Source organism: Hippopotamus amphibius, chromosome 10 (genome assembly GCF_030028045.1).
Source record: "Hippopotamus amphibius kiboko isolate mHipAmp2 chromosome 10, mHipAmp2.hap2, whole genome shotgun sequence".
In the NCBI taxonomy this organism is placed as follows: Eukaryota; Metazoa; Chordata; class Mammalia; order Artiodactyla; family Hippopotamidae; genus Hippopotamus; species Hippopotamus amphibius.
This window is the reverse complement of record NC_080195.1, coordinates 54,827,291-54,852,952: the sequence shown is the minus strand read 5'-3', so window position 1 is coordinate 54,852,952 and position 25,662 is coordinate 54,827,291. Positions and strand designations below refer to the sequence as shown.

At 40.1% G+C, this 25,662-nt stretch overlaps 1 pseudogene; it reads right to left on the bottom strand.

Moving 5' to 3' along the window:
* Positions 1-494: 494 nt before the first annotated feature.
* On the bottom strand, positions 495-1,967 carry LOC130830247 (histone deacetylase 2-like; annotated as a pseudogene).
* Between the last annotated feature and the right edge of the window lie 23,695 nt (positions 1,968-25,662).

The following is a 25,662-nucleotide window of genomic DNA, read 5'->3' as shown; positions in this document are numbered from 1 at the left end:
TTATATTAGAACTCAATAAATGTTTATTGAAATAGACTAAATTGTTTTTCTACTTGATCATGTTAATACATCTTAAATTTTAAATCACTTTTGAAAGAAGTTCAAAATCCAGTCTATAATTTTCTTGACCAAATTTATTACTCATATTTTTCCCAGTACAATTTTTTAATAAAGATAATTACAAAAGATGGAAAAATCAGCTCAGAAAGGCCAATTACTTCTTTAATAGATCAGTTTTTTTGACATAGTAACACATCAATTTTAAATACTATCACATAAAGCATGGTGGAGAAAAGAAATTTTGCTTCATAATTAGAAAATTCACAACAAAACTTGCCAAGAAAAACAAAAGCAAAAACAAGCCATTTTGAAAATAAATACAGTTCATGCCAAAGTAGTATAAAATGAAGCCAGAAGTCTTCAAAAAGAAAACATATTTCTTCCCAATATTTTCTCACATTTTTATGTTTTCTGAAAGCGGTGAGACTCTCAAATTCAAGGGTTGCTGAGCTGTTCTGATTTGGCTCCTTTGGTATCTGTTTTTTCACCATTATTGTCCTTGGATTTATCTTCTTCCTTAACATCTGTTTCTTTTTGTCCTCCATTTCCTTCTTGTCTTCTTCCATTCTAGCTTTCTTTGCTCCTTTCTTATGATCAGCTACATTTCTACGACCTCCTTTTCCTTCATCCTCAGAATCTGAGAATCCCTTATCACAAGCTATCCATTTGTCTGATGCTCGAATAGAAATTCTCATCTGGATCTTCTCCATCTTCATCTCCACTGTCTTCATGAACTGCATCTTCTGGAATAGCTTGCATCTGGACACCAGGTGCATGAGGCAACATGCGTACATTTTCAAATAAACGCTGTTTTATCTTTTCCATATATTCTGGAGTGTTCTGGTTCTTCATGTTTGAAGGACTAATATGCAGTTTGAAGTCTGGTCCAAAATACTCAAAGTAATCATTATACGACAATTCATTAGGAATCTCACAATCAAGGACAACTGCAGTCTCATATGTCCAACATCGAGCAACATTGTGGGTTGTGTATCCACCTCCCCCAAGCATCAGTAATGGTAAATAGAAAGTTTTTACAACTTCTACACATTTAGCATGACCTTTGACTGTCAAAATGAAACAACAAAGTCTGTCACCAGAGAGTGAGTCTGCACCACAGCACTAGGTTGATACATCTCCATCACTTTTGAGATAACAGGCTTAAATATCTGCCCATATGAGTCATCATCTATACTATCTCTCATTGGAAAATTGACAGCATAGTATTTGCCTTTTCCTGCACCAATATCCCTCAAGCCTCCTGTTCCAGGAAAGTATTCCCCATATTTATGAAATGATACAGTCATAACACGATCTGTTGTATAAAAAGCTTCTTCAACACCATCACCATGATGGATATCAATATCAATATGTAAGACTCTCTGATGACACTGTAGTAATTCAAGGATGGCAAGCAAAATATCATTAACATAACAGAATCCTGATGCTTCTGATTTCTCGGCGTGATGCAATCCTCCAGCCCAGTTAACAGCCATATCAGTTTGCTGTCGGTTTGACTTCACAGCCCCAGCAACTGAGCCACCAGCTGAAAGCTGACGAAACTCAAAGAGACCATCAAATACTGGACAATCCTCTCCAACATTAAATCTCTGCATCTGCTTACTATACTCAAACATGTTATCTGGTCTTATTGATCGTAGACATTTGATGTACGCATCACTGTGGTATTTTGTCATTTTTTCAGCAGTGGCTTTATGGGGCCTATATATTTCCATTTTTCTGTATAAGCCATAACTTAGCAGCAAGTTATGGGTCATGCGGATTCTATGAGGTTTCATGGGATGACCGTATCCATAATGATCATTTCCAATATCACCATCATGGTAGTAGCAGCCGACTTTCTTCTTGCCGCCTCCCTGACTGTACGCCATGGGCTCCCCGGCCACCCCCGCCTCAGGCTCCGGCTCCTCTTGCTGCTGCTGCCGCCGCTGGGGCTCAGCAGGGGAGAGAAGAGGGCTGGGGCGAAGGTAGGGGGGTGGCAGTCCCGCAGGGAGGGGCAGGCTGGAGGGCCAGAGGGAGGAGAGGAAGGGGGTGCCGCCCAGCGGAGGGGCCGAGAGCACGGACCTGGGGGTGGCAGGGGCGCCAGCTCGCGACACTGGGAAGGGGGAACTCATAACATTTTATAGATAATTTCTAATGACACAACACAAACATCTGTTAACCTTCAGAGTAAAAATATGTAGATATATTCATTCTACACAATACTCTACAGAAGCTCTTAACTTGCTACCATTTTTTTTGGTAAGCAATCTATCTGGTATTGACTTAGATTTATAATACAACTTAAAAGGATCCGTTCTGTTGGTTAACTTTGTGTGCAGCCCTCAGATAGAATGCCCGTGTCTGTTCTAACTGCTTGCTATTACACCTGCCCTGAGGCTAAGTTCCTTAGGCATAAGGATGGAGTTATTTATTAACTAATTATATCCATTGCTCAGAATAGGCTCTTCTTACTATAAAGGGAAAGGATGAATACCTGGTACAATTAGAGTGAATTGTAAAACAGCTGTTTCTGGTTTTCTCCTTTGTTTACCTCACTCTTCGATTCGATCAAGAAAACTTTCTGCCATGGTAGGGAAAAGTTACCTCGGGAACTCTCTGTCAGGGATTTGTGCAGCTTCCCTAAGACCACAGACTGCTCGGCTGCTTTCACAAGATGACTGGCAATTTGATCATTTGTACCCACATGGATTTCTTACATAAATACCACACATATTTCTTATTTATATTCCACACAAATCATAAGTAACAACTAAAAAGTTATATTACAAAAACAAATAGTTTATAAGGCATTTAATTGGTAAACAGATGCAAGTTCTACGACTGTATTTCACAAGAATTTATTTTTCTTCACTTCTCTGGCCATAGCCTTTTACAAATATTCTGTTACCAATTAGAATCCTGTATGACAAAATCTATGCACATCTTTCTGTCCAAACCCTCATACAGCACAAAATTAAGAATAAATATACTGTGTTTCCTCCTTGACATCCGCATAGTCCATGTGAAACAACGGCATGTGCTCAGTAGTCTATCTGTGCAATATTCTTGCATATGCAATGCTTACATGAGTGTGTATTCCTGGATATAGAAAGGAAAACATTTAAAATTAAAATAAAATTTTATCTTATACTCAGCTGAAATGGGCATTTCCAGGAAAAGATTGGAAGCGAACACCATATGCAAAAATAAACTCAAAATGGATTAAAGACCTAAATGTAAGGCCAGACACTATAAAACTCCTAGAGGAAAACATAGGCAGAACACTCTATGACATACATCAAAGCAAGATCCTTTCGGACCCACCACCTAGAATCATGGAAATAAAATCAAGAATAAACAAATGGGACCTAATGAAACTTAAAAGCTTTTGCACAGAGAAAGAAACCATAAACAAGACAAGAAGACAACTCTCAGAATGGGAGAAAATACTTGCCAATGAAGCAATGGACAAAGAATTAATCTCCAAAATATACAAGCAGCTCATGAAGCTTAATACCAAAAAAGCAAATAACCCAGTCCACAAATGGGCAGAAGACCTAAATAGACATTTCTCCAAAGAAGACATACAGATGGCCAACAACCATGAAAAGATGTTCAACATCACTAATCATCTGAGAAATGCAAGTCAAAGCCACAATGAAGTATCACCTCACACCAGTCAGAATGGCCATCATCAAAAAATCTAGAAACAACAAATGCTGGAGATGGTGTGGAGAAAAGGGAACTCTCCTGCACTGTTGGTGGGAATGTAAGTTGGTACAGCCACTATGGAAAACAGTTTGGAGGTTCCTTAAATAAACAAAAATAGAACTACCATATGATTCAGTAATCCCACTCCTGGGCATATACCCAGAGAAAATCATAATCCAAAAAGAAACAGGTGCCATAATGTTCATTGCAGCTCTGTTTACAGTAGCCAGGACATGGAAGCAACCTAAATGCCCATCAACAGATGACTGGATAAAGAAGATGTGGCATATATATACAATGGAATATTACTCAGCCATAAAAAGGAATGAAATGGAGCTATATGTAATGAGGTGGATAGACCTAGAGTCTGTCATACAGAGTGAAGTAAGTCAGAAAGAGAAAAACAAATACTGTATGCTAACTCATATATATGGAATCTAACAAAAAAAATAGTAATGATGAACCCAGTGACAGGGCAAGAATAAGGATGCAGATGCAGAGAATGGACTGGAGGACATGCGGTTGCAGAAGGAGGCGAAGGGGAAGCTAGGACGAAGTGAGAGAGTAGCATAGACATATTTACATTACCAACTGTAAAATAGATAGCTAGTGGGAAGTTGCTGTATAACAAAGGGAGATCAACTCGATGATAGGAGATGCCTTACAGGGCCAGGACAGGGACGGTGGGAGGAAGTCACAGGAGGGAGTCACGGGAGGGAGGGGATATGAGGATATATGTATAAATACAGCTGATTCACTTTGATGTACCTCAAAAGTTGGTACAAGAGTGTAAAGCAACTATATTCCAAAAAAGAACTTAAAAATTAAAAATAAAAAAATAAACAAAAATAAACATTTGAATTAAAAAAAAAATCTTTGCAAAGACACAACCAATACAAGCACAGATGATAGCCCTGTATTAATTCCCTAGCCTTAATAATATAAGAAATATTACTTCAGTGTGTTCATGAATGTAACTATTGTGTAATTGGGTTTAGTTATGTATTGAGTGTGTAGTTATGTATTGAGTGTGTAGTTATGTGTGTAAGAAGGTGAAGTAATTAGTAATAAAGACGTAAACATAAAAAAAAAAAGATTGGAAGCAGTAAAAAGCCAGTACTCAGGAATAATAGGGAGAAAACTGAGTAAGGTTACAATGTAAAGTATAGGAGTATCTTCATCTTTGGTTGGGTAAGGATAATGGCAGAACTAAGTGCATCTACCTTCCCTCAGCCAAAGAATTATGCGTGCCTCTGGATCTACTTAAATATTTCTGCATTCATACTCTTGTGCACACTTAAGTAGTCATTGATAGTTACACAAAATAGGACATACATTCTCTTGCTAAATAATACAATAGTGATTTCATTAAATCTGTCATTATTGAAAATTGTACTGTAGAAAATCCACCAGCCAATCACCTTCAGAACCATTCAATTTACTCATGTCCATCTAGAATGAAAGGCTTGCTGCACAGCTGTGTTTAAGATTGTGTAATGACTTTATATCTAGGACACAGACTGTTTCTGCATGTCCAATCAATTTGTCAGGAATCTGATCTTGTGCTAATAGGCCTGTGTGCATTAAAATTCATTCTCTGAAAATTGTATCTGAGCTGGATGCTGCATACAGCCTTCAGACTCCATGAACTTGGTTTTGCCTTTCCTTTTCTTTCCTTTCCAGAAGAGTTTGTTTTTTCTTTGAGAAGAAGACAATTGTCTTCAGAGGCATAAACTGAAGACTAGGAAATGTTCATGTACTGGTGCTGTGAATTCCTAAATTAGTGTGTGTTGACTGTAAAGTAACCAGATTCAAATACATGAAGTATATTGCCTCAACTTCTAAGGAAGTCCATGCAATCTTAGAACAATGCTTGCTTACTAATTTTAGAATTACAACTACATGCAATGAGCTCTAAGAGCAATCCTATTTCGGTGTAAGAAGTGCTTGAAATAAGACCATCAGGACAGAGCATAAACAGAAGACAAATGAGAGATGATACCAGGAAATCAGGAATTTTAGGTAACAAAAGGAAAATAAGAGCATGCAATTCTCTAGTGTACGTACTCAGTTACAGAAACCTTTTTTCTTAATTTTTCTCCATTAGCAAACTCATGGAAAACTCCAAGTCTAAATTGATTTGTGTCAGCTGTCATCCAATGTTATGACTTTCTTGGTTTTGTAATCTTATGTTATAATTACACAGTCTTGTTTTTAGATGTCATGGTATTAATCAATATATGACTGCAACAATCCAAACTCTACATACACTCATGTCATTCTCCCCTGTTTTCATAATGCCACAACACAGTATGAAAACTCTGCAAACCAGGGCTTGGCAGGGAGCCGTTCAAATCATAACAGTGAATGAGGCATAGAAATGTCACGACATGATTATCATACCTCATGCAACGAGGACTGTACTTGTCACATGCTGATTATCCAAGCTAGTGAAGAAGCCAAAATACTGTATAAACCACACAGATAACATAAAAATCTCCACTGACCCAGTTCAGTCAAATCTAGTTCCACCTGACCTTCAGAGGAAGGACGCCTGTGATAAAGGAATGACCTTTCCTTCTTGTTTTGTGAAAGACGCATGAAATGTGGTTATCAGTTATGTGACTAAGTGATGACTGTGGCTATCAGATAAGTGACTAAAGATTGAACCACCAGACATCAGGTAAGGGAAGCCAGTATGGAGTCCTAAGCTGTCAAGTCCTTGAAGGCAGGAGCTATATTTCACTGTCTTATCTTTCTGCTCAACATATTGTCACGTACATGGTTGTGCAAGTCCTTGAAAATATGTTTTGAATTGAATTAATTGATCGGATTATGTAACTGATCACCCTGCTCAGAGCGGAACTGCCTTGAATCAACCAAAGCCACAGTATTACTTACTGGCATGTTCTGTCTTTTAATCATAATGTGAAAAGGCAGCATTACAGTTTACTATACCATTTGAACCCCTTGAATCCTCTGGAAAAACGAGACAGGGTATAAATAAATGTCTAATCAAATAAAATTAGGAAGTTATATGTGCTTCACATATTATTAATTGGTTTCTCTCCAGAATTTTAGGTTATCAAAAGGTACTCCTTTGTCTCTATATAAACAGATAGGAACATAGACAATAGGTGATGCTCATAGACTGAGAAAATGAGAGACAAATCAGAAGCATATTTGGACCATGAATCAGGGTTGGAAAGTAGAAAGAAGTTCCAGAGACAGAGACAGAGACAGAGAGAGAGGGTGAGAAGAAGAGCTCTTGAGCTGAATTTTCTGACTCTTCTCTCTTCTGCATCTATGGATTTCTTTCCCCATGATCCTCCCTTCCTTCCTCTAATTCACACAATCATCTCTCTGGGCAAAGCTCTAAGGACAATCATAAGGAAGAAAAATCTCTACGACCTACTCGTTCCCTCAGCTCACTTCTATAAGAGTTAGCAGGTACTCCTTAAGACAGAGGGATCAAGGACACCATGGGCAGATTGAGACGGACACGAGTTCACACTCTGCACTCTGTTCTCACCCCACAGGAGTTACTTTTGCAGCTGTGGTTCATGGTACCCAATTTGCCACAAATTTAGAAAATGATTTGCTAAATCACATATTCTCCCCTACGGATTAATTTAAAAAATTGAAATACTCTGTAACTAAGCTTTTGTCACTTTCCCACTGGGACTGACTTAACAACTGGGGATATTTTTTGTACTTATTTTTTCCTATCTATCTATCATCTATCTATCTATCCATCTATCTATGTTTTCCACCTATAACCTAAAACATTTTCCTATAGGGATGAATGTGACATTCTTTTCTTAGAAAGGAAATAGGTAAATAAATCAAAAGAACTGAAAAACAAATACTTCAGAGTTTCTCAAATTTGAATGGTGGTTTAAGCCTTAAATTTTCTGCATGCATATTCTGTATTTAAAAAACAATTAAAAATTCTTCCATTATGAAGCTATTCAATATTTGCTGTCTTGCCTCCTAAGAGAGCCAGGCCCATTTCTTATTAGCTTTGAATTATCTTTATCTATATCTTCTTATCAACACTTGGTAAATACACTTTGATAGCAGATGATTTACATTTCATTGTACATATTTATGTTATAATCAGCATGTAGAAACTCGACCCTGTATTAGAATATTAGAAATTACTGAGCGTTGTATTGTCAACACTGCAGGAAGCTTTAAGACATATATTAATGTTTCCTAAGAAGCCAGCTATAAATACTTACTCAGTAAATGAGTGACTTATTTTAGAAAAAGAAAGGTTATTTAAAAAGAAAATTCTGGAGGGAATTCTCAAATAGTAACAACTCATCAAAATGGATTTTGCTCTTGAAAATAGAAAGAATGCCTTAGTTTGGGGGTATAAATTGGGTCTTTGAACCAACTGGGTATGAAACTGAGCCTGACCCTTTGGCACCCTTTCAGGTATGTGACACCCCCTCCCCTGGTGTCCCCCATCTCTTGAAGTAAAAGGCTTTGTTTTAGTCCCGTAGGCCTCCCCTCAGTCTCAGAAAGGCTGGCTGAAGGGTTAATGATTGGAAGAAAGTGGACCTGTGGTAACAAAGAATAACAACTGGACCAGGAGAACTGGTAACAGTTCAAACAGTATGTAAGCCATGTAGCAGAGTCACAGACTCTTTAGCTCCTCCCTAAATGACATAAATAACATCTGACACACATTCCTAAGTTTTTTTTTAATCGAAACCAGACTCCCACCAGATGGAAACTGCTGACCACAAGCATGTAGACCCCAGACCCATTAGAACCAGAAAGTTGATAATTGAGATTCCTGAAACATCACCCTGTTACCTCATCATCAACCCTTTCAAAACCCTTCCCTGAAGGCCACTGGGCTTTCAAGCACAAGCTGCCAGTTCTCCTTGCTTGGGGCCCTGCAATAAACGCTATACTTTCCTTCATCACAGCTGCTTGTCAGTAGGTTGGCTTTGCTGCACACTGGCGGAGTAGACCCAAGTTCAGTTCAGAAACAGGTACATTTAGCAAATCACAGTTAGCCCTGCATATCCATGGGAACCACACCTTCAGAGTCAACCAACCACAGATCAAAACTATTAAAAACAAAAATCCAGAAAGTTCCAAAAAGTGAAATTTGAATTTGCCACATGCTAGCAACCATTTACATAGTATTTACATTGTATTTACAACTATTTACATAGCATTTACATTGTTTTAGGTATAAATAATCTAGAGGTGGTTTAATGTATAAAAAAGGATGTGCCTAGGTTATATGCAAATACTATGCCATTTTATATAAAGGACTTGAGCATCCTCAGATTTTGCTACCTGTGGTGGGGCTGGGGGAGGGGAGGTATCTTGGAACCAACTATCTGTGGATACCAAAGATTGACTGTATGTTTCTAAAATCTGCTGTAATAATATAATCTCATAAAGTTTTCACTTAATATTTAGGTGTTTCTGCTTCCCTTGCTTCTGTCCTCATGTGAAGTGTTTTCAGATCTTATACTATAAATTGGAGTTATATATATGCTGAGGTTTCAAAAGTCCAATATTTTATCAGTCACCAGTTCTCAAGGAGCTAGTATGGTAACCTAGATTGCACCACTACTAAAATCTGTAGTACATTTCAACTGTCTTATCTGTTAGACTGGAAATCTCCCAGGCTACAAGCATATTTTAAACCGATAATGCTTCAATTAGCATAAAAAGTAAGGCACTCCATATTCAAGAGGTAGAGACTTAAGAAAACAGCCAACAAATATATATTTACATAAGTAATATATATTTCACACACTATTTAGACTAAATTGTATAGGCCTGTTATTGTCAGATCTGTTTAGAATAACTTTTCAGTTTGAAGCATTTCATATGTAATGAGCTTTCTGCTGAGGGTGGGCTGCAGAAGCTTTGCATTAGGATTTGAGTGGCTCTCAAATGCAGAAAGATAAAAACACACAAGCCACAGACCTTGAGGTTTAAGCCCTATCAAGTTGTAGTGAAATAAACAGGTGTAACCACACAAGAGAAAAACAATAGCCTCGCTGGCCATGCGAGACACTTCCTGCGTGTATAGAACAGCTGAAATATTACCATTTCAAGGATCCCTGCCTTCTTTTTCTTCTAAGAAAAGTCTGCCACCTGCACAGTTTCTGCAGAACACTTCAGAAGATATCTTTCACTTACCTGAAAGAAAGAACAACAACAAAAAAGCATTTAAACATCATTTCATGGTGAATTTGTTTTTCCAATCTTAATTTAAAAACCCTTGCGTTATATAATAGACATGTTTCTAAAACGTTGTATATGCATTGAAGTTTTGTAAATTGAATCCCACTTCCCCCTTGTCCTAACATCATAGCTTTAGATTATTTCCGATAATCTGATAGTTTGCTGGTCATCCTCCCTGATAAAATCATTTAAATATCTTGCACAGAGCAGATTTTCTTGTACTACGAGAAAACAATGTTTCAATCAAAGCAGAAGAAGGTAGACATTGCCTGGTCTGTTCATGTATTTAATCATTTAATCAGTCTTTCATTCCTTCATTTATTTAACAAATATATATTGAGCTTATTGTGTGCTGGCCACTTTGCTAGGACTGGAGGTGATCAAAACACTCACCTTGACCTTAAATGTCCTACAGTGTATCTAATCATTCTTATCGGTCAACTGTACATCTGTCAAAAAGGACTAGACACAGAAGCCCCCTGCCCCTTAGTCCCTGGACATACTCAAAAGTCTAACACAGAAGAGCTGTATCTTTCTTTGGCCCTCAGTTTTGTGCTCAGTTTGCAACATTACTGCAAGGACATGGGGTTTTGTTTTGTTTTATTTTGTTTTTGTTTTTTTGCCAGAGAAACAAGGTCCAAAACCGAACAGGGAGACTCAGGGACGTAATAGTAAACAGCATACTAGCAATCTGACAAATCATCAGGAGGGACCGGTACTGCCTAGATCGTAGATGCTCACACCCAGCATCCGGTGATCCCCCAGCCTCAGCACCACTGCAGACGGCACTTCCCTCTGGCACCTTTTATGGTGTGCTGAGACTTTTCAAAGGTCCTTGGCTTAACCGAACTGTGACTCCCCATTTCCTCCACATGCAAATGTCTCCAATTACCAGCCAGTTCTTACATCTTTTATGCTACAAACCAGATGAGCCAAACAGAGCAGTCCCAGTCCTTAGAGGAAAAAAAAAAAATCACTTCCTGCTTTAGATGAAAGCTGTGTTGGTCCTCCTGGGGATTTGCACTCTGGAATTTCCTATCTGCCATTGGATGTTACTGATTTATATTCTATCTTAACATCCACAATGAGCATTGGAAGCTCTTGGCTTTCATCCCACCCCCTCTGAAAACAAGAAATGAGTTCCCTTCAGTGGCCATGTGACAAATGAAGCTGTTATCAACATACAGTAGAACTTACCAGAGCTATCACAGAGGGTCGTGAGCTGAAGCCCTACATTACAGCCCCCGCGTGTAGCTGCTGCTCTGTCGGAGGCTGAGCAAATGCACTCTAGGAAATGAAAATAATTAGATGGGATCTGGTGAGCAAGGTGACTGCTAGGATGATTGCATTTAGGAAGGCAGCTAGGACAGCAAGAAATAACTTTCTGGATTCTTAGGGTCTACTTGAGTGGAAAAAGTGTCTTCTTCACTTAAGCATTTCAAGGTGTTTATCTGACTCGTTTGACTTTGAAGTAAGAGTTTTAAAAACACAAGTTCCTGAGAGGTATCAAACGGTTAAGATTCCCTTATAACACCGCTAGTTATTACACGCATCTGAGTATGTCTTAAGAAAGTTCTAAAACACTGTGAAAATATAAAGTGCTTTTCCACACACTGCTGCACTTGCCCTCATGTTACTAAGGGCCAATGGATGAATGTCAACAAATCCCTATATAAAATAGGTATGCATATCTACACTTACGTACTAGTATTAAAACAGGATTACATTGTATTATAAATTTCCACACTCTGACTTGTGAGGAAGAAAAATGAGACGCTGAATGCTTATGTGGTGGCTCCTGCCTTTGGCTGTTGACTTGTCTTAGTCAAAAATCTGCAGATTAAGTAAAGCAATCAGGCATACTCTGTAATATCCAAGCCTAATCTACTGTCATTGTGTATCTTGGCCAAAATGATGACCATCTGATGCAACGTGAACTCAAGGCTAGTATATTTAATTTAATCTGTAAGGAGCCATAATAAAGCTAGGAAAGTAATAATAATGAAGCTTGATAACTGCTTTCATGTTCGCAAGACTTCAAGTTCTTTTGAAGCCAGTAACAGCTTTTAAAAATGGGGGGGAGGAAATCTACAAACAATAAATGCTGGAGAGGGTGTGGAGGAAAGGGAACCCTCTTGCACTGTTGGCGGGAAGGTAAATGTTACAGCCAGTATGGAGAGCAGTATGGAGGTTCCTTGAGAAACTAAAAATGGAGTTACCATATGACCCAGCAATCCCACTACTGGGCAAATACCCAGAGAAAACCATAATTGAAAAAGACACACGCATCCCAATGTTCACTGCAGCACTATTTACAATAGCCAGGTTGTGGAAGCAACCCAAATGTCCATCAACAGATGAATGGATAAAGAAGATGTGGTACAAGGGAACATTACTCAGCCGTAAAAAGGAACAAAATTGGGATATTTGTAGAGATATGGATGGACCTAGAGACTGTTATACAGAGTGAAGTAAGTCAGAAAGAGAAAAACAAATATCGTATATTAATGCATATATACGGAATCTAGAAAAATGGTACAGATCAACCAGTTTGCAAGGCAGAAATAGAGACACAGATATAGAGAACAAACACATGGACACCAAGGGGGGTAAGGTGGGGGCAGGGATGAATTGGGGCATTGGGATTGACATATATATATTACTAATAAGAAAAAATATCAAATTGTACACTTTAAATATATGCAGTTTATTGTATGTCAAAAAAATGGGGGGTAGAGGCTGCTAAAGGTGGTTTGGGTAGAGTCAGAAGGAGAAGCAATCTGATATTCTGGAATCAGGATCATGGAGTGATTAAATGAGTATGTTCTGGAGTCAGAATTCCTGGGTTTGAAAAGTTGCTTACACTACATTATCCTCAATTTCTTCATCTGTAACATGGTAATAATCCCTATACCTACCTCAGGATAGCACCTAGCCTATGTCTGCTCACAAGATCCCAGTACATGTCAACTATTATTCTTATTTTCTCTTGGCTAATCTCAGCTACATCTTTGCTTTGTTGTGGAGAAGGTGAGGTGGAGGTAGAAAAGGAGGAAGGGACTATATATACAAAAGTTTTCCTTTATGACCAGGCACAGAATTGGCTGATTGATCATCTCTTTGGCAATGGCTTAGGGAAGTCGCTGAGGGAGGGAGGAGGTATCCCTGAGATGAGGATGAAAACGATGCATTGTAACTGCGTGGTCTTCACTGCTTCCTCAACGTTTCACAGGCAGGTTCTCAGGGCTTCCGATGATAAGCTTGGAAGAGAGATGCAGTGAGCACATGGCGGCAAGCGTGGGTAGACGCTCACATAGAGCTAAGAGTAGCTTGCAGGGCAGACCCAGCATTCTGAGTCATGGTATTGCTGGGAGGATTATTAGTAAAACTTCCAACCTAATACTCTGGCCAGGAAGTAAGCTAAACAACTTTTTTTTTCAGGTTGTCACTGGAATAAAATGATAAAGTTTTAATAATGTTTCAATACCTAGATTTTTTTCAACAAAGAGAGAAGGAAGTGCTAGGAGAAAGTGTGACCCCATAGCAGGTCAGCCTTTGGTTCCAGAGACTGGGGCAAGACTATACCTACAATATGTCTAAATATTTAATCATTATAAACAAAGATAAATTGTTAATAAGACATATTTTTCCTCCCACTTTGACAATATATCTTCATAATGACCCGTAAGGCCAGATTAAAACTTAAAATTCTAAGACCACTTGGAACACAGTACCAGAACATGGTGCCACAAAGAACACTGGCCCCAACCCCAACCTCTGACCCATGGGCTGCCTTCTGTTTCTTTCCAGGAAGAAATACACAATAGGAAGACTGTCAACACTATGAGGAGACTCACAACCATGTGGACACTGACAGCTTACACACCCAAGCTTTATCTACACCCCATGCAAACAACTGCAATGCTGGCCACCCGTATGGCCTAGACATGCACACACTAGTGGTACAGTTTGCCCTTGGAAGAACAGACCCAGGGAAGAGTTCCTGCCAGACCCTGGAAGCAGGCTCAGGGCTGCTGGGGCAGGGAATTTTGGAATCTTCTGAACCTGGATCACAGTGAAGGGGTGGTGCAGGCCCTGGGTGGGCATATATCTTTGACCCCCAAAGATTCCTCACCCCTTGAGGGAGGTGTACCTGATGGAGGGGAGGATGCTCTAAACTCATGGAGGGATCCTTCTTATGCAGGGCTAGGAGTCATACTGCTCTTTGGAGTCTTGGATAACATCCACAAGGGAGAACAAAATAAGATTTTCTAAGAATAACCAAAGTCATTATTGCCTTCCAAGTGTATATTGAACATCAGCCTTAAAAGACTCACTACCACACACTCTAATTGCATCCCTACTGCCTCTCTCACCGCTGGCATTGTTTTTGTTTATTGCCCCGTTCCGGCATTGGGATTTTCTCTCAGTTTTCAACAGGAATTTTCCACATGGAGAGCACAATGGGGCAGCTGCTTAACAGCTGCAGCTAAACAAGAACAAGACGATTTAACCCAAAATGTCTCCTCCAAGGAACCTTGGGAATATGAAAAATAAGTACCAAAACTGGAATTTGCCCAGGCATTGAAACTCACCCTGCTCCTCTATCAGCTGTGTCATGGGATCCTCAACCATCGCCCGTGATGGGTTTAAGCCTTGGGTTGTAAGTCTCCTCTGAAGGATGTAGGTACAAGAATCCAAGACCACAGTGTAAGAAACAAACAGTTCAGTGCTGATTCATGAATAGCACTGATAGCAAGGATAGTTTTCACAGGAGAGCTCCCACTGGAAGTTCCACATAAATCAAAATCATAAATAAATAATATTGTGTAAGTACTAAATGGACCTAGCATCCCTAAGATAGTTTAATCAAAGCTTCAGGCATTCTAAAATCAGATTTGTTTTGATTTTCTTCAGGCTCCATTTTTTACTTCATGATAATGAAACAAAAGCTTTCTTAAAAACAGACAAAAATGAATCACTGCTACCTTGGGGAAATGCCACTCACATTTCCTGAAAAAGTCACCTTCTGAACTTAATGTAATCAAAACAACAGTGTGAAAATTCTAAACTCTTGTTAAGTAACCATTAATTATTTATCCAAGGAGTCCATTGCTCATGAGTAGATGTAATTCTTGGCCCGGAGAAAAAAAACAAACAACAATGATTTTTTTTTTTTTTAATTTGTTGAGGCTGTTGAGGTATAATTGCAAAATTTTATCAAAGGGGGTCTACAGTAGTGCTGTGAAAAGGCAGAATTTGGCCTATATTATCTACATGAATAGAATATACTGCCTACATGAACACTGTTCACCTGAATGATACTACAACTATAGCAACTCTACTCTCAGCCAGTATTCGCATTAGCAGATTAGGGATGTATGTAGCTGAAACTGCAGGAATGAATGAATAAGTAAATAAGATTAGTACACAAATACAATAAAAGACAAAGTATAACGAGGATAGTCTTATACTTAAATGACACTATACTTTAAAAAAAAGTTTTTAACCATGCATCTCATTTCCTCCACGAGACAACCATGTGCAAGGCTGTGTCTAGGAAACATTCTCATCTATCATCTGTCTTGTACAGTTTTCTGTTCTATCTCTAGAGCATAAATGGAAAACTACCTCCATTGATAAAGGAGTGAATAGACAGAGCCAGGACTTGACTCTTGTTTTTTCCACCAGTCTTCATTGTCTCCAAGAGCAACCCCTGGAATTTACACATAGAGTTAAACATTGTGCATGTCCTAAATTACATTTCTTTACCTGGAAATTTCTTCATACTTTTTTCTCCCCAAATTAAAGGATGAGGCCATGGGGAAGAGGCATTTGCTTGGCCAGTTATGAAAACAAACTAGTCTCAAGAAACTTTCCCTTCCCTTTATTTCACTGTCTATGTTATCATCATTTTCTTCTTGTCAAGTTCCTTTAATTGACTTAATGGAATTATTCTTTTGTTCCAATTCCCTCATATTATTTATGTATGAACTTATTTTTATTCATTGGGTCCCCCCAAACATCAGAGGACAAGCTCCTTATCTTTGTACGTATTTCTATGTCTGGTTCTTTAGGACTTTGGGACAAACCAAAATTAGCATCAAGGATTTAAACTATACGAACAATGGCATTTAGTAAAACCTTTGTCATGTTTTCTTGTGAATATACCTACTAACATGATTTATATCAAAATTTCCTTAATTCTGACCGTTCTTTCTAAATTTCATCATCCTCTCCTCCACAAACTCACACCAAACTAGTTTGCTTTCTTGGATACCCACCGCCTTAGAGGTAATTGACGCGCTTCTATTCTTTTCCTATCATCATTTAAAAATACTTTTATTCTACAGATGAAGTTAAAAGAAATTAAGAAACTTTCCTGAGGTCATACAGCTAGTAAGACTGAGCCAGGAATGAAGTCAGTTGCCGGATGTGAAAGACCTGCCTCTTGACCACCCTGCATTTCTGCCTCTAGGAAACAGCCTCACTCCTCCCCATCTGCCTTCCACACTTTTTCTTCATTCCACCTATAAACCACAAATGGAAAAAAGGTGGTGAAGCATAAAGCACTGAAAGGAAAAGGGATTTATGAATATTTTCTTCAATATTATAGCAATCGGTATGTGTGTAATAGAGTGAGGCGATGCTGTGCTTGTCCCTGCTGTTCTCCACCAGTGATTCTGATTTCGCACATGCCACAGATCAGGCCCCATGATCAAGGTCTTTTCTCACACATTCATGTATCCATTATCTTGGAACCGTCCCAAGTTTCATTTCGCGGAAACGCTATTCTGCTCACACCCAGGTTTCACAGGTAACTAACCTGGCTTCATTCGCTGCCACCCCCGAGAGCCGAAGATGCCGAGAGAGTTGCCCCTTCAGCAGCTACATCATAACTGCGGTGCTTCTTCCTTCGCATCCCCTGCTCCCACGTCCCCCGCTCCCCGCCTTCCCCCCCAGCATGGATGGAGGAGTAAATTACATTATATTCCTCTGCTCCATAAACTATGTCAATTTCGGTGGAAACAATATTAAATATGGTAATTTTCCCTCTCTTTTTCTTAATCCATTACATTCTCTAAGCTCAGTCACACCGACCCTTGAAAGAAAACAACCGCAAAGGCGTCTGGGTAATGTCATTATGCTAATTTGCTGGCGCTAATCTGTAGAAATCACAAAGTAGCTATTAGAGTGGGGAACCTCTGGAAAAAAAGCATGGTACACCTCTCCTCTAGTCCTCTCTGCACATGCAGTCCACCTCAGCAAGCTATGTCCCTGTTGTTTGGAGACTGCCACCCGACACCTGCACCTCTCTCACCTTGGCATGGTTGGACTTGAACTTCTGAGCAAGGCCCAGAACACAGAAGAAAGAGAACTCTAGTAGGGAATCGGGTGCCTCTCTGGGAGGGATGTTCACCAGATAGTCTGAGTGCAATCGTTGGGAGCATATTTCCCAAAATGGGCAAGGAGGTAGCATTTCTTTAACCCACAATAGGGATCTGTAGAGCAGGCGACGTTTAATACAACAACAATACAACACAAAGCTGAGTCATGAGGTTGCCATTTTGTTTCTCTGACTCACTCTTTGTTAAGCTTTCCTGTTAACATGTCAGAGATTGTTCACCTCCCCTCAGGTGGCATCAGTGCTCCGTCCAGGATGCCGTAGGAGCCACCAGGAACCGCAGAATCTCAGAGTAGAAAGAGGCACCAGAAAGCATGAAGTCTTCTCTGCAGGATCTGTCTTATTCTCTGCATGTTCCAAAATGAAAGAAGGCAGAACTGGCCACGTGGAGCAGCTACCCATCTCTCTGGTGCTGCAGTTGACCTTGCTGCTTACGAGAGGAAGGGCTGCCATGAAACACTGACACCTCAATATTCTCTGTGAGCTCTTAAACTTGTTTGCACTCACTGCACTGTCTACATGGGTCTGGAAAAAAGTATTTTGTATCATTTCAAATCTATGGTAATGCTCATACACAATCATATTTATTTGAGAAATGACAGTCTCCTATATTCTAATTGGAATTAGGTATAAATAAATAACCCTCATCTGTCTCCAGTTCAGACATACTGCTCAACTTGAAATTTGTCTAATAATTAGAGCAAAAATAAAATGGTAAAACATGAACAGTGATGTTTTATTTTGACATAGCCTCTCAATTTTTCTGTGGATAAAAATGTGTTGAATCCATCTATATTCTCCCACATATATTGTGGCAAAATCTCTGCATTATGACAGCAGACTTGCATTAATTATCTAAATGTTGCTTAACCCTATGGCACTAAAGTACATTATACAATGGGGAAGGACAGAAGAGGTTGTGCCTACTGTTAATTCATGTGTGACAGTAGTGGGCTGAGAGGCATGGGAGGCAAATGTGACTGATGGTTAAGTGCTGAGTCTCCCAGCACCTGTGTCTATTTTTTTGTTACAGTGCTGGTCACCGTGGGAACTTTATTCCACAGTGGGGTTTTTGGTGGTTGTTACTCATTTGCTTAACATTTCTGAATCTAGAAAATGAGCCAGTTTGCTCTGGGTGACTACATCACTCAGCATAAAATAGAGTAATGTGAAGAGTAGGAAAGAGGATTATGAGTGCATTAGGAGTAGGAACTAATAGAAAGCTAGATTTAAGTGAAGTTTTGTTGAAAAGAATGCCAGTGTAAAACCAGAGAATGGTACAGTTGTTAGCTATTAAATACAGTGCAGCCCAGTGAGGGTGAAACCCACCTCTGGGGCAGCCCAAGAATGATCTAAGCTGAGGGAAGGCCTCCAGGCTGAGCTGCGCTGTCCATTCCCTCTGGGTGCCAGCATCACCGGTCCAGTTCACAGCCACCTCCTCCGTCTCAGGGACAGACTGCTGCATCCTCCATCCTCCCCAACTGTATCCGGCATACCTCTCTCATCCACTCTCCAGAGGTTTCACACTTCCCCCAACAAGATCAATCTAATAATGCCAGTCCTCAGTCAGAAACACTATGTGGTACCCAGTGCCTTCATGATAAATGGAAACTCCTTCATGTGCGGTTGAAAGCCTTTCACAATCAGGCCACACCCCTCCTGCCAGTCTTTCTGGAGCCCCCTATCTATGCAGTTCTTACCCCAGCCATAGAAGACCACTGAAGCGCTTCATCAACTTTCCCACACCCATGTCTCTTGTACAGAGTTCCTTCTTCCCAAAGTGCTGTGATCTCTTTGTCAGGCCTGTCAAAACCCATCCATTCTGCCAGCTTCTGTTCAAATGTTCTTCATCTTCTGAAGTTGTCCCTGATGCCTCTCTCCTGATCTCATTCTCATCATAGGCATTTGTGTCTCCCCTGCCCCTATGCCCACAGCATCTCCTTTTTAGTACCCGCCACATCCCACTCTGCCTTGCCATCCCCTTAATAGGAGCCTGTCTTCCTCCACAAGCCAGGTCCTTAAGGGCAGAGAAGGCTACTGAATGATTCTGGATGTTTGATTCCCAGAATAGTGCCTTGCATCTGGCAGGTGCTGAATTAATGTTCATAGACTCAAAGACTTCATTAAACTCTATTCAAAGAAACAATGTGACTCCATTCTACCTATTCAGCTGTGCTCCATGGATAACAGTACGGATCACTTTAACCAATATATGATGCTACATTTGTTTGGCGTATTCTAATTCCCCGAGTGCAACGGCAGAACACGAGAAAGAAAGGAACATGCTGAAATGTCAGTGCCCCGAAGGCAGAGCTTTGACGGTGCTGGAAGCCACTTGGGGATGTCTTCCATTGTCTCTCAACAGGAACAGTTACAGGAGGCTTTGGTAAGGAAGAGAAAGCTAAAACATCTCCAATTTTCCCATTCCTAAAGCTCCTCTTGCTTGGCAGAAGCTCTCGATGTGTGGGAAGGCCTTTGGGACAACTCTCTCCGCGGCTGCCAGGTAGCTGCTTTCTCTATGTCTGATGTGGCTTCCTGTCAGACTCCCTCCAACCCCTCCGCCTGCCGGGTTACAGAAGGATAAACTGACATTACATACAGAAATAGCAGAGTTTAGATGTGAGACCTAGGTGCTTTAATAAGTGAGTATATTCAGCCCAGTCCCTCTGGGGGGGGGGGGGGAAGCAATAAAGATATTGACAAGGGAAATTGATGTTATCTTTGTAAGACATTCATTCCTAAAGCATCTCTAAAAACAGTTTCTACAATAACATTTGCCTTTTCCTTTTCTACCTTGAGTACCCCCTTCTGACCATCCAGCCTCTGAGCTGGCTGCAATAACAGCAGTGGATCCATAAGAGTAAACAAGGGAGACCGAGAGGAGATAAAAACCTTGCCCTTCTGCACACAGTGTTTTGAGTTTAAGCGTTCAGCTGAAGTGCTTAGGTAATGAGAATCCACTTCTAGGCTGCTAGGGGGAGCCCGAACACAGTCGAACACTCTCTGGTAAACCGAACTCATTTAAATTTTCTGTCCCGCAGCTTGAGAGTGTCTTTTGAAAGCATCCCCTTTCATTGGTCCAGGGAAGAGTCTAGGTGTCTCTGATTGGAGGATGGAAAAGTAAACCCAGCAGAATCCCCCAGATACATTCTAGGGTTGCTTTTTTTAAAATGGTGTTTCTATCAGTCTGTCAGAGGATACTCTGTTTCCTGCAGTTGTACAAAGCCACAGCAGGAGTAACCAGAAAGATCATTTCATAGCTGGGTTGGAAAATTTCAGGTGGAGATAGTTTGCAATTGGCTCATTTTCTCCACCTAACCCACTTGTTCTATTTTTAATTTGATTCCTTCTGTAATAGCACTTTTTTATCTTTTTCAATTTGCCATTGGGCTTCACACTTCATTTACATATTCTTTTGGCTTTCAAATGCAATATTTAGATAAGAGTGAGTTTGTAACATATAAATCAATAACAATCTCCTTAAGACAAGTAGGCTAGAGTCAGTTCCTAATTTACCAACAGGTAGTTTGCATATTGGTTGTTTGGAAGTCTACCCCTATCCTTCAGAAGTAAGAAATTTCCTGATGGCACTTAAAAATTGCCATAATACACAATATACTTGATCCTAACCTGAGAAGCAAAATAATGTAGTAGAGCTGTTTTATTAACTGTGTGAACTTTCAGCAAGCTGTTTAACTTGACTGACCATCATTCCTTACTTTAAAGTGAGGATACTTTGCCTTATTTTGAGGCTTAAATGAGAAAGCGGTTGTAAAGTGCTTACCACATTGCTTGGCACACATAAACGCCTGATATTCTTAACTATCCAGAACCTGACATAGTGCTTGGGGCAAAATAAGTACTCAAAAAAAACCAAAAAAACAAAAACAAAAACTGTAGAAAAAAATTGATTGAATGAATAAGTGAAGAGAATTCCATAGACTAATATCTTCATAGGAAATATACAGGATCACATGCTCCTGACTACCTTCTCCCATCCTCTATTCTTTTGCTAAATTGGGTGGAAGATTCCTCTCCTTTACTATGCCTTGAATAGTAATGAGGATTCCTGCAAGTCTACTCCATTGAGGGAGCTCCAAGACCCAGTAAGTATAAGGGCTTTGGGTAGAAATCAGAGGGGTGAGTATCATTTGGCAGGGGGCAGGAGGAGCTGTCAATGGTTCTGGGTCACAGTAGAAGGAGTATGAACACTGGTTTTGAGTCCCTCAAGCTGTAAAGGAAGGAAAAAGACTCAGATTAGGGATACAGGGCTAGCAGCCTTGAAAGGGGGAACACAAGAGCCTGAAGAACTTCGGGGGAAGAAAATCACGTGTATAATAATTTAAAAGGCAGGAGATCTGGGAATGCTGGGGAAGGACGGATGACACGGGTGAAGGGAGAAGGAATATACTGAGATGGGGTCTGTGATAGGATGGGGGCGGGGCAGCAACAGGATGAAATATGTCACTGTAGCAAGCAAAGGGTAAGACAAAGGGGCAGAGGAAGAAAACCCCTTTGTGGTCAGGCCTAGGAGCTGTTCAATGTCACAAGCAGGGATGAAGAGCAAGGCGGAAACCATGCTTGGGTAGGTGGCTCAGGTGGGGTGGTTTCATTACTAATTTCCAAAAGGTCTCAGCCTCTGGGGGTGGGGAGGAGTCAGCGACTTCTATTCAGGCAGAAGAAGTTGAAAAGACACCAGGTCAGGGACAAAGCTCGGGGACAGGCTACATCATAGGCAACTGCAGAAGAAAGGAAGGTGGAGTCCCAGCTGGAGGATGGTACTGTCAACAAAGCTCAGTGAGACAGGCTACTCAGCCACCAAACTGGAGGAAAAGCCGCTCTGCACCTGTAACAGCCTTAGCCCATGCAACTTATTCCCTCTTCAGGGCTTTGAAGATAAGGCCTGATGTTTCTGGCCTGGCTTCATATCACTGTTGCTGTACTTGCTGAAGTATCCAAAGACAGGTCTACCGCACTTGGGTGGATCATATGTTCCCTCAGTCTTTTAGGACTTCCCTGGAGTCTTTTCCCCAATTTTTCTTCTTCTAGAAATGTATATTCCCCTGCAGCAGAGACTAGACTTCAGTAATGAAACCAGACCCAGCGTTGGTGTCAGGTTGTGTGACAAGGCATGAAAGCTGGACCTACTTGTTGCAGAAACAAAGGACCCTCCCCCCACCAACAAATAGGGATATTTGCCCAGTGAAGATTTCCCTGTTAGTGAGAATTGCTAAGCATCTTAATTGTAAGTCTAATAATTTGATAGCACATATAGAAAAAGGTTACTAGCACTTCCATACTTAAAATTACAAAAGGTGATTGGACATGCTTTGCTTAACCCAAAGAAAAACTTTTCTGGATCTAGCTCCTACATTTTGTGAGTAAGTAGAGTCTATTTCATTTTGATTCTGTGGCATCTCATGTCATCACAAAGGTAGGATGTATACTAGAATGTTTAGGATGCCTAGAACAGCACCTGCATGAAGGAGGTGATGGGTTTTCACACTTTGTTTACCATGCGTGACTCAATTTGCCATCTTGAAAAAAAAAAACAGCAACAAACACATTTTACAAACATTTTTTATTGTTGTGATTTAAAAGAGCTAGTGAAAATTACTGAGATATGTGATTTCTCTGAGGGAGGTTACCAGCTCCAGAATTACATGCTTAAATAATGTGGCCCTTAGAATTCTGAAGATTTTTCCAAGGCACAGAAATATTCAGTTCACTGAACACTTCACAGTGTCTGAGTGTTTCTGTTTATAAAATGGAAACTGCTATTCAAACTCACAAAGTTGCTGAGAGAACAAATGAAATGCCAAGGACAAGGGAAAAAAGTGCTTAAATGGATACCTGTGTGAGTGACCATATATATATATAATTTTATATAAATTTAATATATATAGTTACCTTTTTTTTTTTTCTAGCTTATCAGGGGTACAAAATGAGTTTGTATATGGAAATGGGACTAACTAACCTAGGTTTTAATTTGACATCTCATTGCTGTGTGACCTCGGTTAAGCTACTAACCTTTTCTGAACCTCAGTTTCCATGAGGCCCTGATGTGAAAATTCATGTGAAAATACTGTGTAAACAAGAAAGCATTTTATAAATGTATGTTTTGCTGGAACCTAAAAGGATACAGGAGCATAAATATATATAGTTTAAAGACATTAAGCCACAGGGGGATTTCTTTGTAGCATACAAATGCCTAATTTAGATTCCAAAGATTAGAACATAGAGGTAGTCCAAGGAAAAAGTGTTAGGCCTTATGTAGCAAATAAACACATAAATTATATATGTTAGGAAAATGTTAAGTACTTTCTCTTTCCCAAAGAACAAGCAAGGGCTTAAGATCTTTTAAATGCAGAGAGAGAGAGAGAAAAAAAAAAAAAAGAGAGTGGAAAGAAAAGGCTACCAGTAATGCATGTTAAGAAGTATATTCTTATAGTAATACGTTTTCCAGAGACAAACCTGGAACAAGCAGCATGGATGACAACTGATGTGGACCGAAGATGCCAGTGTTTGGTTTTAATTTTCCTCTTTTAGTAGAGACCTCGGACTCGGACTGCCATGGACCACAGTAAATAGCACCCTGCTACCATCTCTCCTCTCCTTCTTCTTCCATCTCCCTTCCTTTTGGCTCTAGCTCTTTCTACTACCTTTGTAAAGGGGAAAAACTTGTGACTGGTATACTCACATAAAGAAGGCCTCTGATTTCTGGGGTAATATACCCATCTGACATGTGTGCAGCCTCTCTAACACTCCTAATAATCCTAAGAGACTCAAAGAAGTTAAGAGCTTTCCTTAAGGTGGCACAGCTGGTGAGAGAACCCGAGCTGACCTTCAGAGCTGGTTGGCTTCAGCGACTGCATCCTCTTTCCCAAAGAGCTGAGGAGGGGAGTTCCAGGGGTGTGGAGTTTGATGTGGGGCAGGAAGGCATGAAAGGGACAACCAAGGAAGTGTTAGGAAGCCAACACTCCCCTTCCCACATTAATTGTTTTTCTAGGATACCAGCTCAGGCTACACAAGGAAAACGGCAGCCTCGCGAAAGAACTCATTAGTCCAGGAGACAACACTACAGAGAAAATGATGAGCTACTGTGCGGAAGAAGGCGTCGATATCAAAGGTTTGCCTCTGCCTAGACCAAGTCAGACCTGCAGCTGGAACCAGGGTGGAAGGAATGAGCTGCCCTGCCCCCCACAACCAGCCCCTGACAGCCGCAGCTGGCACCCCATTTGCCTTCACGGTGACACTGACCTCACGGCTAGATTCTTCTTCAATATCAGCTTGCTCTGCTCAGGAAATCTTTTCACCCTTTTAGCATCCTCCGGAATGTTCTTTCCACATTTATATAACAAACCGTAACTCATGTCCTGGTCACTTTGAGAAGATGCTGTGGTAGTCACCTCCTTTCCTTCGTACCACACATGCCCTGCCTACGTGACATCTTCCTTCCTTCCTCTCTCCCTCCTTCCCTCTCTCCCTTTCTGCTTCTCTTCCTTTCTCAAATGTTAATTGAGCCTCTTTTGTGGGCACTGTGGTAGACACTGGTTCTGCTGGACCTATATCGTTCCCATGGGCCTTGCACTTCCACTGTTCTGTAGTTTTCCTTCTGTACATGATTTTTAAATGAATCCTTTTGGCCAAATGCTAGAATCAGATTTTTTCTCCTCACTGTCTTTGGAAGGGATCATCCACCTACTTTTTTAAAATACAGCTCTTCACCAAAAAGTCAAATAAGGATGTGAATGCAAGAAAAGTTTTTTGGGGGGTTCTTAACATGAACACAGATCATTAAGGGATTTATAGACAGTCTTCATTTACTCTGTCACCTCCTTGAAACCATAAGTAAAATTTTGTTTACATAGGGGTAGATGATTTTTTTTCTGAAAATAGTTTTCATCAGATTTTCAAAGGGGTCTGTAACCTAAAAGTAGATAAGAACAATGGCGCTATTTGAAAGCAATGGTGATAACATTTCGAAATGTGTTCTCTGTACAGGTGTTGACATTAGGTGGCTTCTCATACATCATTTGCTTTCATCATCATGACAATTGTGATGGACACAAATGAAGACTGTTATCACTGAGGATGGCTTGATGGTACATTTTAAAGTTTGGCTTGTCTCAGCATGATATGAAAAGAATTGGGATTACTTATGAGAGGGGCCAATGTAAGATTTAATTTACAATGTATGTTCCACTTCAAATGAATGCATTATAAACTGTGTTTGCTATAAAGTATTTTGATGCATT